General features: G+C 37.8%; 1 long non-coding RNA gene and 1 pseudogene across 1 annotated transcript in view; both read right to left on the bottom strand.

Moving 5' to 3' along the window:
• LOC143719415 (uncharacterized) overlaps window positions 1–16,917 on the bottom strand; it is a 694,388-nt gene that overhangs the window by 445,150 nt on the left and 232,321 nt on the right. The gene's annotated exons all lie outside the window — the stretch shown is intronic.
• Window positions 2,082–2,179, bottom strand: LOC143719466 (U6 spliceosomal RNA; annotated as a pseudogene).

The raw sequence follows: 16,917 nt of genomic DNA, 5'->3' as shown, positions 1-16,917 counted from the left end.
TCAGGTTCACCAGGATGCAGCGGGAGAAGGAGAGGACTGTGCTAGCTTCAGGCGTTGCAGCAGAGGGACGACCGGCAGCGGGTTCGGCGCCGTGCCCAGCAGCAGCGGTGGATTGTTCTCCGGCGGCAGCAACAGGCCAGGCGAGGACGGCAGCGCCAAGGGCGGCGGGACCTCTGGAAGCAGCACCGGCTGTGGCAGCACCGGTTTACCGCCTGCCCCCTCAGCTGTTGTCCTGGCCATACCAACGGCTGCTGCAGCTGCAACAGGACCTTTTACAGCAACACAGCCTCTCTTTCTGGACCTCTCACTGACCCAGCAGAGTGTGAGGGTGCTCCCCATACCAACGCTCCCTCGGACAACGCCAGCCCCACACGTCCTCCCTCTGCCGCTGGCCGCCGCACATCACGCTGGCCCTCGGCTGCCTGCACCACCTCCTGCTCCCCCTCCTCAGCCTCGCTCTGCGTATAAAACTGAATGGCTGAGGAGGAAGAGGGCTGAGCAGAGGGCAGCGGCAGGAGCAGTCGTCGCTGCCCGGGCCGGCGTGCCACAAGAACAAAAGTGCAGGAGATGCGGCCAGCCAAAGCGGAGGGAGACCGGACACACCCGCTACGGCAATGTACATTTTTGCTCTGCCGCCGCGGCGGGTAAGAGTGTGGAGGACTGGCTGAGGGAGATGAAGGACCAGGGTCAAGCCCCGGACTGATTTCGCATTCTCGCTGGGGCAGGTGTATATAGTTGTTTCAGTGTTTGTTTGTTTGTTTTTTAAAGACATTGACTTTACCCTCCACAAGGACCGGGACCTTGCCGCGGTGTGGAGGCTTCCTACAAACACCGGTCCACACCTGCCACAACTTTTCTACAGCAAAAAAAACATTGTGTATCCCATTCACACCTGTACAACATTGCCATGCCTTTGTACTATTCTGATTCTTTGCACTGACAAGTTATACGGGCCTATACTGTGTGTGTATGCTGCCTATCATATGGCTTAAGAAAAAGAAAACATTTTCTGTCCCATTTACACCTGTATAACACATTCACACCTTTATAACACATTGTCATGCATTTGTGCTGTTCTGATTTTATGCGTTGACAAGTTATATAGGCCTTTTGGAAATGTGGGTATGTTCAATAATGTGGTCACTGTCTTTGGAGTTACGTCCAGTTGCCACTGGCTCTGTTGCCGCCGCGTTGGTACTTCACACTGTATGCTGCTGCTTTATGTATCCATGCATGTCTGTAATGAGCCCTTATACTATGCGTCTGTCTGCTGTGATTTATGTGGTTTAAAATAAGAGGAATGAAGCCTTGTGCCACTGTTCTGCATCACTACCACTGTTCTGCATCTCGCCCCAGAATATTTATGCCATGTGTCTGCTATGATGCTCTATTTTTATTATTATTATTACTATCATCATCATCATCAAAATCATCATCATTATCATCATCATCATGTTTTATTGTATTGTAGTTTGACATAAATAATCTATTTCACACTGTAGTCTACTGCTGCTGTGTTTGGTGTTTTCTGCATCTATACATCATCATCATCATGAACAACAACAACAACAACAACAGATATTTAATTGACATTTTTTTACTGAAGAAAAAGGTGAAACGAATAATACACGGCATGTAACTTTTATTTATACATCGAAATAAAATTATTGACATAATATAAATGTAATATAATGTTTAACATAACAAATTGTAATATATATGCAGAAAAAGGTGAAACAATATAAATACAATATATCCATGCAGAAAAGGGTGAAACAATATAAAAAGGGGAAACAATATGAATACAATATATTATTTAACATACATTTTAATAAGGTGACACAATATAAATACAATATAATGTTTAACACAACCGATTTGAATAAAATGTGAAACAAATAATACACAGCATGTTACTTTTATGTATACACATGAAATAGGCATAATATGAATATAATAGTGTGTAATATAATGTTTAGTATTTGTTCTTCGGTCGGGATTCGATCCTGCGTTTTGATGGTGTCTCGTTTGTACCGCGTTTGTGCAACTGGGCATGCGCAAAGGCACTAATGCGCATGCGCGAAAACAGGGAAGAACGATGGCTGAGCTTTTCGCAGGGGCCATGCTAATCTTCTCTGTATCGATCCAATTTTAGTATATGTGCTGCCTTAGCAAGCACAAGTTTGGTGCCCAGCTCAAGGCATATCTACGCCTCGGGTTCCAGCGAGCTATCACCAAGGTGGTAGGGCCCAGCGAGCCATCTCGCCTCTGCATACCTTTGCTTGACAGAATGATTGATGCAAAAGCTCAATCAGTTTAGGAATAGGACACCTTAGAGCTTTAGGGTTCATAAATGGCCAATTCCACCATGATGTATGAGAGCATCTACTGAAAGAATGGGTTGGGCAGACTTATGGATGGTACCAAAATACAAGCTCTGAATGGGCTGTGTCCTCCAGGTTTTCGAGAAAAAAACGAGTTGGCAGAAAAACGGAAAGTGCTTAGCGGATGGTGACAGAATCATCAATCAGAAAGTGAGCATTTAATGTTGTGTTTAGACTATTGTCTTTATATCTGGCATTTATAACCACCTATCTTGTGGAACTGCGTTATTTGGACCAGTAACATTAAAATGATCACTTATTTTAAGGTGGATAAAAACATGTGTACAAAATGTTTTGAGCAAATGTATCTCATAGTCACACACAGACGTCAAGATTTTGCATATGATTCACAACAACGGTGACAACCAAAACAAAAAAGCTTGGGAATCAAGGATGTTTTGTACTTTGAAAGCTACCCATCATGTATTGCAGCATGAAGCTTTTTTTATTGTCACCATTGTTGTGAATCATACGCAAAATCTTGATGTCTGTGTGTGACTGTATGATGCATTTTCTCATAACATTGTGTAAACATGCTTTTCTTTAATCCACCTTCAAATAAGTGATCATTTTAATGGTACTGGACCAAATAATGCAGTTCCACAAGATTGGTGGTTATAAATGCCAGATATAAAGACAAAAGTCTAAACACAACATTAAATGTTCACTTTGTGATGATTTTGTCATCATCAACAAGGAGCTGATGACAGTCGATCTTACTTTTTTTGGCTTTCTCTGCCACAACAATGGTGTTATACAAACACACAGTTACAACAGCCATGGTAAAGCTAAAGTAAGAAGAACTGGGACCAAGAGCCCAACTAAAGCAAACACTCATCACCACAATGGTTACTTAAAATAAAACATGATGTTGAAAATATGTCCACAATGGCCACATTTGAACTAGTTTTTAAACTGGTACGAAGGTTCGATGGACGTCTATATCGCACGTGCAGAACACGTCAAAAAAAAGACGTCATAAAAACTTTCATTCTGGCTCCTCAGTGGACGTCTTTTCAACGTCCGACTTTTGTGATAAAGACGTTGAAAAGACGTCTTTTGGACATCATGTTGTTTAGTGGGTACTCCGTTGCCAACCAACACTAGCAGAGCTAGCTTCTCTCTACCCCATGCCTTGTCAACAAAATTATTCTAGTCGTTATTTCTAGTGTTTAATCCTAGGTACGAGAGACAGATGTGTTGAATACGTCAATGAGTACATGAAGCGTCTGACATCAAATGTTTTATTTAGCTACAAGTCCAACGCATACTAGAATCCTTGATATTCAGCTGAGGGGAAAAGATGTATCGTTAGTTCACTGCACAGGATGGGAATGGAATCCTATTCCTCCTTCCCAAATGCCCCCTCGCCCAAAGAGTGAACTGCAGGTACGCTGTTAACCTTAACAGTCTGAGAAAAGGATATAAGTTAGCCTAGCCTAGCCCAGTTGCCAATTCGTAAAATACACTGTTACATACCAGCTACTTATGGGGGGCTCCAGCGTCTCAGCTCGGACATCCCTTAGAGATAGCATAGCCTCCTCCAACATGTCTCTCTCACCGCACAGCATCCGAAATGAACGGTGCATGGTGATGCATTTTCGCCGATCAATAAATGTTCCAGGTTGACTTCTCTGCAACAGTTCGACTCCGGTGCAGTGTCCATGCTCCGGCAGCGCCCGCGCCCACACCAGTCACTTCCCCCAAACGATCCTGTACTGTATGTGGAGCCTGAAACTGGTTCAGATTTTTAGTTACTCTTGCTTTCATATTATAGTTTGAATTCATTTTCTACAATATTTATTTCATAATTTAATTAAAAATTAAAAGGTTTTTAATTAAAAATTAATAACAACCTGATAAAAAAAATTGGACCAGGCACAGGGTCAGAGTGTTTGCAAAAACAGGTATTTCATTTTACTTTAAAGGATCATTCAAACAAAATGTTAGTGCAACTCTGTTAAGGAATGCTAAATTATACTCACTGTATTTTTACTTCAGGTGACTATGAAACTGCAAAGAAGTGGTCCAAAAGAGCAGCTGTGCAGTCTTCTGTGGAGAGCTCTGATGACGTTCCCAAGAGAAAAAAACAACCAGTGTGTCTCAGCAGCTCTGATGAAGGTATGAACCTGAGCATGTGAAATAAGTTTACAAGTAAACAATTAAAGTAATTCTAAAATCATTTTTATTCATTTTTTTAAAATATACTTCTTCAGTACCTCACCCCAAAAAGAAGAGCCGGGTGAACTGTACATCAACTGGTAGGCCTTTCTTAGTTTTAATTATTTTACTTTACCACTTGTGCACAATTTCATATTAAAAAGTGTTTGGGGGTTTTCAGAATACCAAGATTGAAGGAATACATCTTTGACAAATTTTTAATTTAGTTTCATATATAAACTGAGAAAGTTCTGTAACTTGAATTTAGCATTCAGCTGTGGAGCACGAAAGTCCTGTCTTATTCTGTGTCTCTATATACAGCTGTCGGACGGGTTTTCTTTCTATTGTAAGTTAAATGAACCATGTTAATGAAACTCTTGGAGACTCTCACAAGCTTTTGTCTTAGCAAGAGAGAGTCCTGTCACTCCTGTTCTGGAGTCTCAGGGTTTGAATAAGTTTTTCCCTCTCTCTTTTAATACAGGTTCCTAAACTGGTATACGAGTTTCCACCATCACAAAGTAATCCCTCCCTCTTATAATGTATATATATTACAATGTTTGACTCAAGAAGTCAGACGATGTTGGAATGACTGCAGTCAAGCAATAAAGAACTTCTGCTTGGAAAACTTCCACCGTCTCCTGGTCTGAGCTTCTAACTTTTCTACAAAGATAAAGATCACTACAATTTCATTAGTTGATTGATACCAATACCAGTACATTTCATCGTTTTTCGTTTGTTCCTATTTTTTAGTAATTACCTTCTAATTTACAGTGGAACCTCAGCTGCCATTTCCCCGAGCATTTAAACCCAACAAACAAACCACACTAACACCAGCAAGACCTGAAGATTATACCATTCTTGATGCATCATTAAGACCAGCGCCTCCTAGAGACATCCAGAAGAATGGTAAATGCAAAACATAATTTGAAACTTAGTTTTTACCTTTATTTGAATGAATCAATCTTGATTCTCCCAGATCAACTCCTGAGTTACTCACTCAGAGAATCATCAGCATTGAGAGTGAGATGAAGGCGATGAGGAGCTCAACAGCAGCCCTGTATGAACTGTGCTCGTGCCCTGGGTGATGGGACTAGTCAGCAAGTGGAGGAGATGAGCCTTGATGTGTGTGGCACTATGGAGGAACTCCTCTCTCTCTCAAAGAAAAAATGAAAGAGGAGACATTTCGGAATAGTGTGGTATGTTAATAGTGAACTATCCGTGAAATGCCAAAAAAAGTGTTAGAATTAAGTTAAATAACAAAAGTTATTACCATTTTGAAAATGTATTGCATCTTGTAGACACACCATTTAAGTCTTGTTGGAGGTCCAAACCCTGGGGAAAACACCCGGCGGGTGATGCGGGCACTGGCCTCCTACAGTGTGTGGAAGGAGTTTAGTCTGAAGGGGAAGAAAGGGAAGAGACCACATCTGACTGTACATGTGAGTGGAGCATTTCACAGTCTGTCGTTTAGGTCAGTTAGGCTTGGGGTAGGTTTGAATTTTAATTATTCCAATTCCGCTCATTCGAATCTAATTAACGGTAAGTTAGGTAAAACAAAAGTTTGGATCTCATGCTATAAGCTAACATGATTAGCGCATCTCACCTCGTCATAATTTACATATAGTTGACATCTGACAATCCTAACAACAAATAAAATATTAAAATGAAAAATATAATTCTTGGTTACTCACATAGAGCGCAGCTGGAGTTTTTTCTTATATCGTTCAACAACTGCCGAACAACCGTCCTTCTTCATTTGGTGTAATGGCGGGTTGCGAACCAAACATCAATAGGTGCATGTCGCCACCTACTGTCATGAAGTGTGAAGAGAACCGGTTCTCACGTAATCCCTATATCCGATTTTGTAATCCACTAATCCTAATAAACTCACTATTGCATTTATTTGTTTCCTGCATTTTAACCATTTAGTAAATACAATTACTGGATTTATAGTATATTTATAGTTATCTTACATGATTAATACAATGAAACCATGATATTTTAAATAAATTATATTGACCAGCTGAATCTAACATTTAATTTCAACAAACGTAAAAGTCAAATGAAAAAATGTATGTGTAATTAATTGTATAAAACTGAAATAGGCTACTTTTCATTTTGCAGCAGAAAGACCAGAGAAAATGTGTGCAGCAGCATGATGAAGATGATGAAACACTCCTACTTTTGGAAAACAAATAAGACTTTTTGATTTTTTTGTTGTTGAAATTTTCATATTTTTTTCCTTAAAGTAAGATCAAATTAATTAAAATTAATGTATATGCCAAATTTTCACTTCTCAATAACTTGTTAACTTTTAATATATATATATGTTAAAAATTATATGTTAATTATTTATTATCTTGAGGTGGAGAATGTCATTAACTAACTGCTGATTATTAAATGATATAAATGTTTTCTAGTTGATTGATTCTCGAGGCACACATGTGTGTGACACATTGATGCATGCGGTGCATACACACAATAGTACAGGTAACACTGAATAAATGCTGATTAAATGTATGCAGTGTTTTTTGTTGTTGTTTTTACGTGGTATTTTGGTCGTTGTTAGGACTAAAACGGTCCTTTGATGTTACCTCCTCAGAACATACCAGTTAGGTCATTGAGACGTAGGGCCTACTCATCACGTTCTTGCTGACGTACCAGAATAACGTTGCCACGACGAATACAGGAATCACAAAGTTACGTGCTGGAACGTTATTTGGCACGTCGTTACGACGAATATGGGCCGGTCCTGTTACGTCTTCACAACGTAACTGTGTTAGCTGGGATATATGATAGCTAGCTAGTAAGTTAGGGTAGTTAGGTAATAAATGTTTTATATCCTTAAGTTTGTGATTAGTTTATTTATTTAATCAACCAATCAATAAATCAATCTACATTCTGAATCTTGCAGGGCTTATAATTTCTGTGGGATGTTATCAATCCTACAGGACAGTATGTGGACAAACCTACAGGACTCAGCAACAGGCGCGTCTTAGACATGGGCATTCGGGGCTTCAGTCCCGGATGTTTTTTTTATAGCCCCGGATCTCAAAAAAATTAATTTATTGATAATTATTATTATTATTTAATAAATTTGTATTTATTTAAAAAAACGAACGGGTCTTTTAATCTATCCTTCGGAATCATGTATTAAAGACGATTAAAATGTGTTCAAGCAGATCAAAGTTACTGTGGTTACAATAATATGCTTGCATTTAGAGTGCGCACCAGAGGAGAGAGAGAGAGAGAGAGAGAGAACCTGAAAGAGCCATTGGTTAAAGGGTAACTAAACACTAAAACAACTTTTTAAAGTTAATGATCTGTAAGAATGGAGCTTCATAAATGCTGTTCATTGATTCCAGTAAATTTTTTGACATTTTGGTTTAAAGTGTTTTAATTCTACAATATATGGTGTAGAAACGTCTGCGTGCTGCCCTCTTCAGGTTGAACGGTGGCTACTGCAGTTGAATTTTTCTATTGGATGTTTGCGGTGGTTCGTGACGCAGCGGTTGTTGGTTGCGGGATGCGCATAAGCGCTGTGTGCCGCATTGTATTGGAGTCTTTCATAATCATATAATACTTTTGCGCAATGAAAGATTATTAATAGCCTTTTTTGTTCTGTTCTGTCCTATCTATCATATGTTGCTGCCTCATTAAACAGCTGTGCTATACATTTAAATAATGTCTTAATTTTATAGTAGACTATATATAATAATTGATCTTTCTGATTTTTATCTTGTTTTTCATGAATGTATTTTACAACAATACAAAGAGCAATGTGTAACGTTTTACCAGATTTAGTGCTACACTTATTGTCACTTTGCTCCCCACGAAATAATGTTTTTCACTAAATGTTCATATTTTATACAATTATTGTTTTTTCTAGACTAAATTTTACTGAGTTAAAACTGCGCTGGTATCCGATCGGTATCGGTCGATACTCAAAATTTTTGGTATTGGATCGGATCGGTTCAGAAAAAATGGTATCGGGACATCCCTAATAATTTCTGGTAGGCTATATCTAAGTTACCCAGGAGCTTTGTTCACATAGGCTTAGCTTGATGAATCGAGTCGTTGAACACAGCAGGAGAGAACGCAACGTTAGCCAGCTAGCTAAAGCTCCAGTGGAAAATTATTAGCTAACGCTACGGAGGCCATAATATTTTTGACTCATGGCTGAAGTTAAGTTTCTCCAGCTCTCCCCAGGTTGGCAAAAATGCATCTCAAAATGCATCAGATTGATGGTTTAAAATATGGAATATTTTAATTTTTCTTACGGGGGAGCGTGCCCCCGAACCCCCCTAGAGGGGTAATATCCTTCTAACCTTTTTCACCCCTGGCCCGCTTTCATGCCTGCTATAGTTCCTTTTCCAGACTTATACAAGCAGACTGTTGGAGTGATGTGTGTGTGTGTGTGTGTGTGTGTGTGTGTGTGTGTGTATAAATAGATATAGATAAATATAGATAGATAAATATCTATATACACAGTATATATATATATATAGTTTTATATTCATTTTTTAAAATATTATTTCAAATTCATGTATTATTTATTTGTGTTTCTGTGAATAGCTGTTACAGTTCTACAAATAAAGCATTCTATCTTTTTACATATCATTTAAAATGCTACAAAAAATGCACAGAATGCAGGAAATGAAGTGTTTAATGCCCAACGTTCCCTGGGGGAGGTCCCCCAGACCCTCCATTGATGATATTATTGCTTATTATTATGTGCCTCTGAGTAGAAGTAGTAGTTACCAAAAGCGGGGGTGGGTGGTGCGGACTGGGCTAAGCCCCCAATGTATCAAGACCCTAGCAACGCCCCTGCTCAGCAATATCCTGTTCTGTAGGATTTTCATTCTGTCTTGCAGGATTCCTGCATTAACCCCGCACAGTGAGTGCAGGGTTTGAAAGGGTTTTATTCTAACTATCCCATAATGACATCGGCACGAATGCTATTGAGTCTCGCGCGGTCGTACTTTTTGGTCGTACAAAGTACATTGTGAATGTTTTTCTCTTCAGTCGCTGAAACTCTGACTGAAGTCCTGCAGAAGCGAATGAGAGTAAACGCGTTTACTCCAGACGCGCGCGAAGCAGGTAGGAGTTTCACTGTGAGACAGGGACGTGCACAGGAATTATGAGGGGCAGTTGCTCTGACCTGAAAAAAGGGCTTCCCCTACATTCAGTTGTGCTTCTTGCTCGTATTCAGTTCTGATGGTAGGCTACGGGCAACTACGCATGATTTGTAGTATGATTGCGTAAAGGGAACAGGAATTCCGGTAGGCAACAGAATCGACTGCTAAACCCAGGGCCGATCCTGAACTCCCCCTGGGGCCCTAAGCAAAAGGGGCCCTCTACCTGACCTGTGACGCCGTGAGCTATGTAAACCATTTGCCATTGCCACACAATCACACCTGACACTTCAGTGCTCCCAATACAAACCTCCCTCCTTTAAACAAAACAGTCAAAGAATAAGTACAACAATATAGAACAGAATGAGGTTCAAACAAACAATATTTATTGAATAGAGTATTTTCTATAGAATGTTAACATAACAAGTGAATATTAACGTAAACATAAATAAGAAGAAAATAATAAATTATAACCCTGAGCTTTGGCTTTTGGGATTAACTTTGGTTCTCTCTACAGCCTGGGTATTTTCTGCATCAGTATGATTTTTTTTTTATTTATTATTATGCATGTTGAAGCAATTCTTGATTTATGGTTATTATTTACTGAGGGATGTGCATCCATATTGACTAGTATGTCCAGCTAATCAACATTTTAAATTCAATATAGCCTATAAATCAATAGTCAATCAATGTCAAATTGTCAATACATTGCTTTCTATCTTGCATAATTAGTGCAGTTGTTTAGAGTTTTTAACTACACTGAGACTATAGATAATCAGTTTCTTGTTTTATAAATGTGACTTTGATTGGGAGTGCCATCATTCACGTGCATGTATTGTACAGTATGTCTGGTCTCCACATATTTCTGCTTGAAAAATGTGAGTTTCATTTCGTGCACGCGCATATGAACGCACGATAACACACGCGACGCGGTTATGTTTTCCGAGCTGCAGTAAACAAACACCGTTGCACTTTGTCGTTTATAATAACAAACGTAATAATTTTTTTTATTTTACTCTCACTTTTGTTAGGCACAAAGTGATGCAAGAGATGCACTCCCAGATAGCAAACTGACATTGAATCAACGTTGATTTTTAGTTGTAAAGGTTAGTATCAGTCGTCGATCAAATTTCAATGTTGAATCAACGTTCACTATTTGATCGTTACATCAGAACGTTATTACGTTGAAAATGCGACATCGATTCAACGTCGAAAGGGGGTTGTTTCATCAGCAGATCCACAATTTGCGAAATCATAACGTAGATTATATGTTGAAACTTGGTTAGAAGGATCGGCCATCGTGCACTATAAAGCCCTATTCGTACGGAATAGGACGTGCATATCTTTTAATCTATTGATATGATTTTAATTTACTATAAAAAATCATATAGGCTACAAGTTTTTCTGAGTGGCTGTTTAGTGAGCAGATGCCATTCATATTAAAATGAAATGAAAGCACATATAGGCACAAGCACATTTTTATGTCAAAATATATTCATGAAAATATATTAATAATGATAATGTATAGTTTATTATCAAGTGAGTTTTTTTAATCAACTTTCAGGGCATCTTTATTATATATATATATATATATATATATAAGCATTGAAAGAGAATCTGAAAGCACTTAAGACTGGCTTTATAAACAGGCTATATAAACATAAAATCAAAAGCAAAGTGATGGTATACAAAATATTATAGACTAGGCTACTATATGCGAGTCCGATGTCGCGTTTTGCGCGGGTCCATCTCTTTAGCATTCAAACAACAAAATGTATTTTATAATTAACCATTTTGATAAAGGATGTGATAAAAATATGATAAATGGCTGGTCTTTTTAGACAAGTATAGGCCTAGAGCTGTAGCCATATAGGCTGCACAATTTAAAATTCTCCGTCACTCTCAGACATGATCAGCACTATTTATCGTTCGTTTTTAAAGGGATGCATGGCTGCACATGATGAATTAAAGTGACACTGCATGTTCGTGGAAAAAATGAACACAGATTGACATGAAAATATAGTAGCCTAATCTCACCATAAATGCATAAAATTAAATTAAAATATTTTTCACAGGCATCTTTTTACTGTAAGCCCGGGGTAAAAGCAATTAACACTTACCAGGAGTAGGCCTACTTTAGAAAAAATAACTAATGAACTAATGCGGTCAAAAGTTTTTATTTTATTTGTATTATTCTGGTCACTAGCGTAGCCAGAAAAGCGTCTCTGGGTGTGCATAAGAAAAATTGGGTGTGCCACATTTATTGTCAAATTAATGTGCAAAAAAACTCGGACCCGGCTTATCACTAACTTTACAGAATAGACTGGGCTGATGTGTAAAACTGGCTTGCCACATAAACATAATACTAGGCCTACAGTATATAAAATATAACTCAGGGATCAACATTAAGGCTTTACATGTGCTTGTCCTTCGAACAAGTAAATCGGCCATTCTCTTGTCCAAGTAAAAATCCAGAAATCGGTTTAAATGTATGCTTCATCTTTCATTTTAAATTCTTAGATTTGATCAATAAATTCAATGAAATAATAAGACACTATGCTGTTACCAATCAAATTAATTAATTTACACTGAAAAATTACAACTGCATTAAATAATGTTATGAGATTGTTTTAATTTTTTTTTTTAAAGATACAAATATGACATATTGGAAAGAATGATAGCCTACTTTTAAACTCGAAACTAAACCACCAGTAGGGGGCGGCAGGTGACCGTCTTGATGAGTGAGTTATTGAGTCATTTATTCAAATGATTCGTTCAAACGGCTGAATCATTCAGGAATGAGGCAGTTATTTAATGGGTCATTGAATTTTTGACTCAATCGATTCATTCAAAGCGCTGAATCATTCAGTAATGCGGTTATGTTTTCAGGTGAGCTGCGCTGTGGTTCTGCTGTTATCTTTGTTTTGAATTATTTTCGCTGCTCAAATAGAACAAAAACAGTCAATATTGTGTCTAAAATGTTAGTGACTTGATATTAATTACTTGTTTATTGAACTGTCATATGAAATCAGTGTCATATTTTCAATCGTGATGGTATTCACCACTCTTGGTCACTGTGATGTTGCTTAACTGTATCATATCATATGTTATAAATATAAAAACATAAATTTTTTAACCGCTTTATTTTCATTAAGTTTCTTTGTGTGATCTGCGCTCATTTGTTTCTATTTCTCCTAATGAGGCGCGAGCCTCAACAGCACAACCGTATTACCAGTCAGCGGCTGTTTACGGATTGGTTGGCACTTGGCAGTCAGAATGTAGGCAGATATTTTTTTTAACGATAATTATTTAAAAATTAAAATACATTTTAAATGTACAAATATTTTAAGTAAACAACAATAGTCCAAGTTTAGGAAACATTTTTATTAAAACTTTAAAAAATAATTCTGCATCTATTTTAGGTGTGCCAGCTACCACTGTGGGTGGCACCGGCACACCCCGGCACACCCGTGGCTACGCCAGTGATTCTGGTGACCGCATCATATTATGTGTGGGCATAGGCCATTGCACCTATGAAAGAGTCATAGATCTCTAAAATCAGTTTTAAATTAATAATTTTATATTAATTAGATTTTTATTTAAGTGCTGAATGATTTTGACGTGGTTTAAATCAATGGCCGTGCGCGTGAAATTTCGATTCAGTGGAGCGGCCGCGGCGCAGAGTTGCCATGGGAACGGCGCGGGACCACTGCTACTGGCAATCAGCAAAACTCCCTCTCTCGCTGTTGTTTTAACTGCTTTCAGGTGAGATTAGTCTCTAACAGCACACGAATAATACACACAACTGTTTTTGACATTTCTCTTACTTGTAATTGACACGCTTCTGTTTAATATTTACTTTATAGACATGGTTTAGTGTCTTCGGAAAAAGTCCGTAAGCATCTCAACCGTTTTCAGAAGAGGTAAGCTAACGTTAACTCGGTTGAGCTTTTATTTATGAAAGTTTGGGCTTTTAATCACCTTATGTGAAGATGAGAGGTTTTGTAAAGTTTTTTCTTGGAAGTGAGCTAATTTATTTAACACAAACATAAACATAAACGTATATAATCGGTGATGTTACTTACACGGAGCGAGATAATTGGCTGAAACTAACGTTAGCTCAATGGTAAGTTAAACAAATATTGATAAAAAAAATGGGTAACACTTTAGAATAATGGTCCGTAGTTAACAAGTAGCTATGCAGGAAGTAATAGGTAGCTATTAATAAATAAATAAAAGCTGAAAGCTGAAATAGGTGTACTAAATTAGATATTACTTACTGCTTAGTTAATATTGCTTCCATATTAGTTAACTTAATAGTATTAAGTTCGGTGTTAATGCAGTACTACCTATTACTTCCTGCATAGCTACTTGTTAACTACGGACCATTATTCTAAAGTGTTACCAAAAAATGTTCTGTGATTTCAGTAGAAACACAATAACCCATAACAGAGAGAAAGCTCCACGACTTCAACATTTCTGAAGAAAGAAGTCGGAGAAGTAGGAAACACAGGTGAATTACTCAAGTTTCATTCCCTTAGGCAGCCTATGTAGCAGTGATCCACCTCTCAGATTTAATCAAACATATCTTCTAGTGCTGGGCGGTTTGACAAAAAATTTATATCACGGTTTTTTTCAAAATTATGCCGGTTTTCCGGTATATGACGTTTTTTTTTTTTTATGCATAATCAGGTGTTCAAAGCATTTTCTACTGGCTGAGAGAGGAATTACAGCAGTAAATTGACTTAGGATGGTCTATTTTACTGTCATTAGTGAATATTCTAGAATAGAATAGCGCCCAGTATAACCTAAAATTGTTATTTCTTAACGTTCTAATAACGTTCTTATAACCAGGAAATAACGTTAATACAACGTTTATATAACGGGAGAATTGTAAGTTCTAATGACGTTTGAATGATGTTCTTATAACCAAGCAAGAACGTAGAATTGAACGTTCTTATAACGTTTTGAATAGAGTTCTTATAACTACGAAATAACGTTAATACAACGTCTAAAAAACTGGACATTTTGAATGTTCCTAGAACATTCAGAAATAACGTTATTAAAACTTAATGGGAACGTTATGAAAACGTTCTTATAACCTAAAATTGTTAGCTGGGGAAGAGGAGAGATTCGCGATTGCACTGAACACGTTTTAAGTGCAGGATTCTCTGAGCGAGCCCAGAGAAAATATACCTATTCTAACAAGAGCAGCGTGTATCTGAGAGCGCGGCACATTATATTCCGCGCGCGAACAGAGAGATTCGTACGGTGGCCGAGAGGTGCAAAACAAATTACACTTATAATAACAAAATAACAATTCAGAAAACACAACGACAATTCAGAAAACACAATAACAATTCAGAAAACACAATAAAAATTCAGAAAACACAACGACATTTCAAAGAAAACGGAAAAGGTAGGTACATTTTGAGAATGGCAAACTTGTCGCTGATTGGACGAGACACCTGTCAATCAAGCTTTACAGGAAGTAAGAAATTTGTGATCAACTTTGTTTTGCTAAATGCGAAAATGGAACACATTAACCATTACTTTGAAGAAGGACATTCATGTGCCGTGATTGTGGACATGCTGGTGACATACCCCGATATTAAAACTATTTACAAGATTACTAAAAAATATTTACATGCGCTTCGTGAGGCGCACACACACGCAAGGTCTCTCGCTCTCTGTCTCTACCTCTCTGCCGTGTGCTACACGGTTTGGAGCTCGCCAGCTCTAGATTCTCTAGAGCTCCGAGTTTTTAACTAATTTGCAGGCATCAGGGAGCCGCTATCAATATGCGGGGAACTTCCGGGAGACTTGGGATGTCTGCATATCACTCCATGGGACCGAACTATCTTTGGCATGTTGATGGGTGTGATAAACTTAAGCCATTTGAGCACAAGCTCATTTTAATGTCGTGGTATGTCGCCAGCATGTCCACAATCACGGCAAATGAATGTCCTTCTTCAAAGTAACGTTTAAATTTCTTACTTCCTGTAAAGCTTGATTGACAGGTGTCTCGTCCAATCAGCGACAAGTTTGCCATTCTTAAAATGTACCTACCTTTTCCGTTTTCTATGAAATGTCGTTGTGTTTTCTGAATTGTTATTGTGTTTTCTGAATTGTTATTGTGTTTTCTGAAATGTCGTTGTGTTTTCTGAATTGTTATTGTGTTTTCTGAATTGTTATTGTGTTTTCTGAATTGTTATTGTGTTTTCTGAAATGTCGTTGTGTTTTCTGAATTGTTATTGTGTTTTCTGAATTGTTATTGTGTTTTCTGAAATGTCGTTGTGTTTTCTGAATTGTTATTGTGTTTTCTGAAATGTCGTTGTGTTTTCTGAATTGTTATTGTGTTTTCTGAATTGTTATTGTGTTTTCTGAAATGTCGTTGTGTTTTCTGAATTGTTATTTTGTTTTTATAATTGTTATTTTGTTTTTATAATTGTGATTTGTTTTGCACCTCTCGGCCACCGTAGATTCGCGCTCGCGCATTATATTAATGTACTTTCGCGCTACAATAATGCGCTCAGCATCCTTCGTCCATGTAACGTAACAGAGCACTGCTGTTTGTTTACCCTCACTCGTCGCTGCTTAGAAGTGCAACATTGGAAAGGGTCCGTCTGAAACAGTGTCGCGCAGCGTATGTTCGTTCCGAACGTTGTCTAATTAAATACACCGGTATGGCGGTTTATTCAAAATCAATATCGCGACGGAAATATAAACCGGTTTTCGGTTTGAACCGGTTTACCGCCCAGCACTAATATCTTCATTTGTGTTCCGAAGATGAACAAAGGTCTTACGGGGTTGGTACAGCATGGGGGTGAGTAATTAATGACTTAATTTTCATTTTTGGGTGAACTAACCCTTTAAGCATTTCACAACCCACACACAAACAACTACAAATGAATAGGCCTGGTGCAAGTTATTAATGTGTGCACAACTACCCATCTATTTGACAAATTCACAAATGTGCGTCACTACATTTAAACTAATACAATACAACTTGTGTGTGCAAAATCCAGAATCACATGAATGTGCAGCATTTTGTACAAATAGACACATAGTTGTTAATACAAAACCTCGATTTTGTATTAACCCTCTACCGCACGCATTATGATAGACCTATAGAAAAAAATATTTGACTCTTTTTATTTTCTTAGAATGGCTTAACTTGAAGTGCTGTAAAAAAAAAAATTGATTTTTTAAAAATGTTAAGGTCCTTTATGATATGT

Source organism: Siphateles boraxobius, unplaced genomic scaffold (genome assembly GCF_051911475.1).
Source record: "Siphateles boraxobius isolate OS27281-9 unplaced genomic scaffold, OSU_SipBor_1 63, whole genome shotgun sequence".
Classification (NCBI taxonomy): Eukaryota; Metazoa; Chordata; class Actinopteri; order Cypriniformes; family Leuciscidae; genus Siphateles; species Siphateles boraxobius.
Note: the sequence above shows the minus strand (reverse complement) of the source record. Positions and strands in the feature narration are given on the sequence as shown.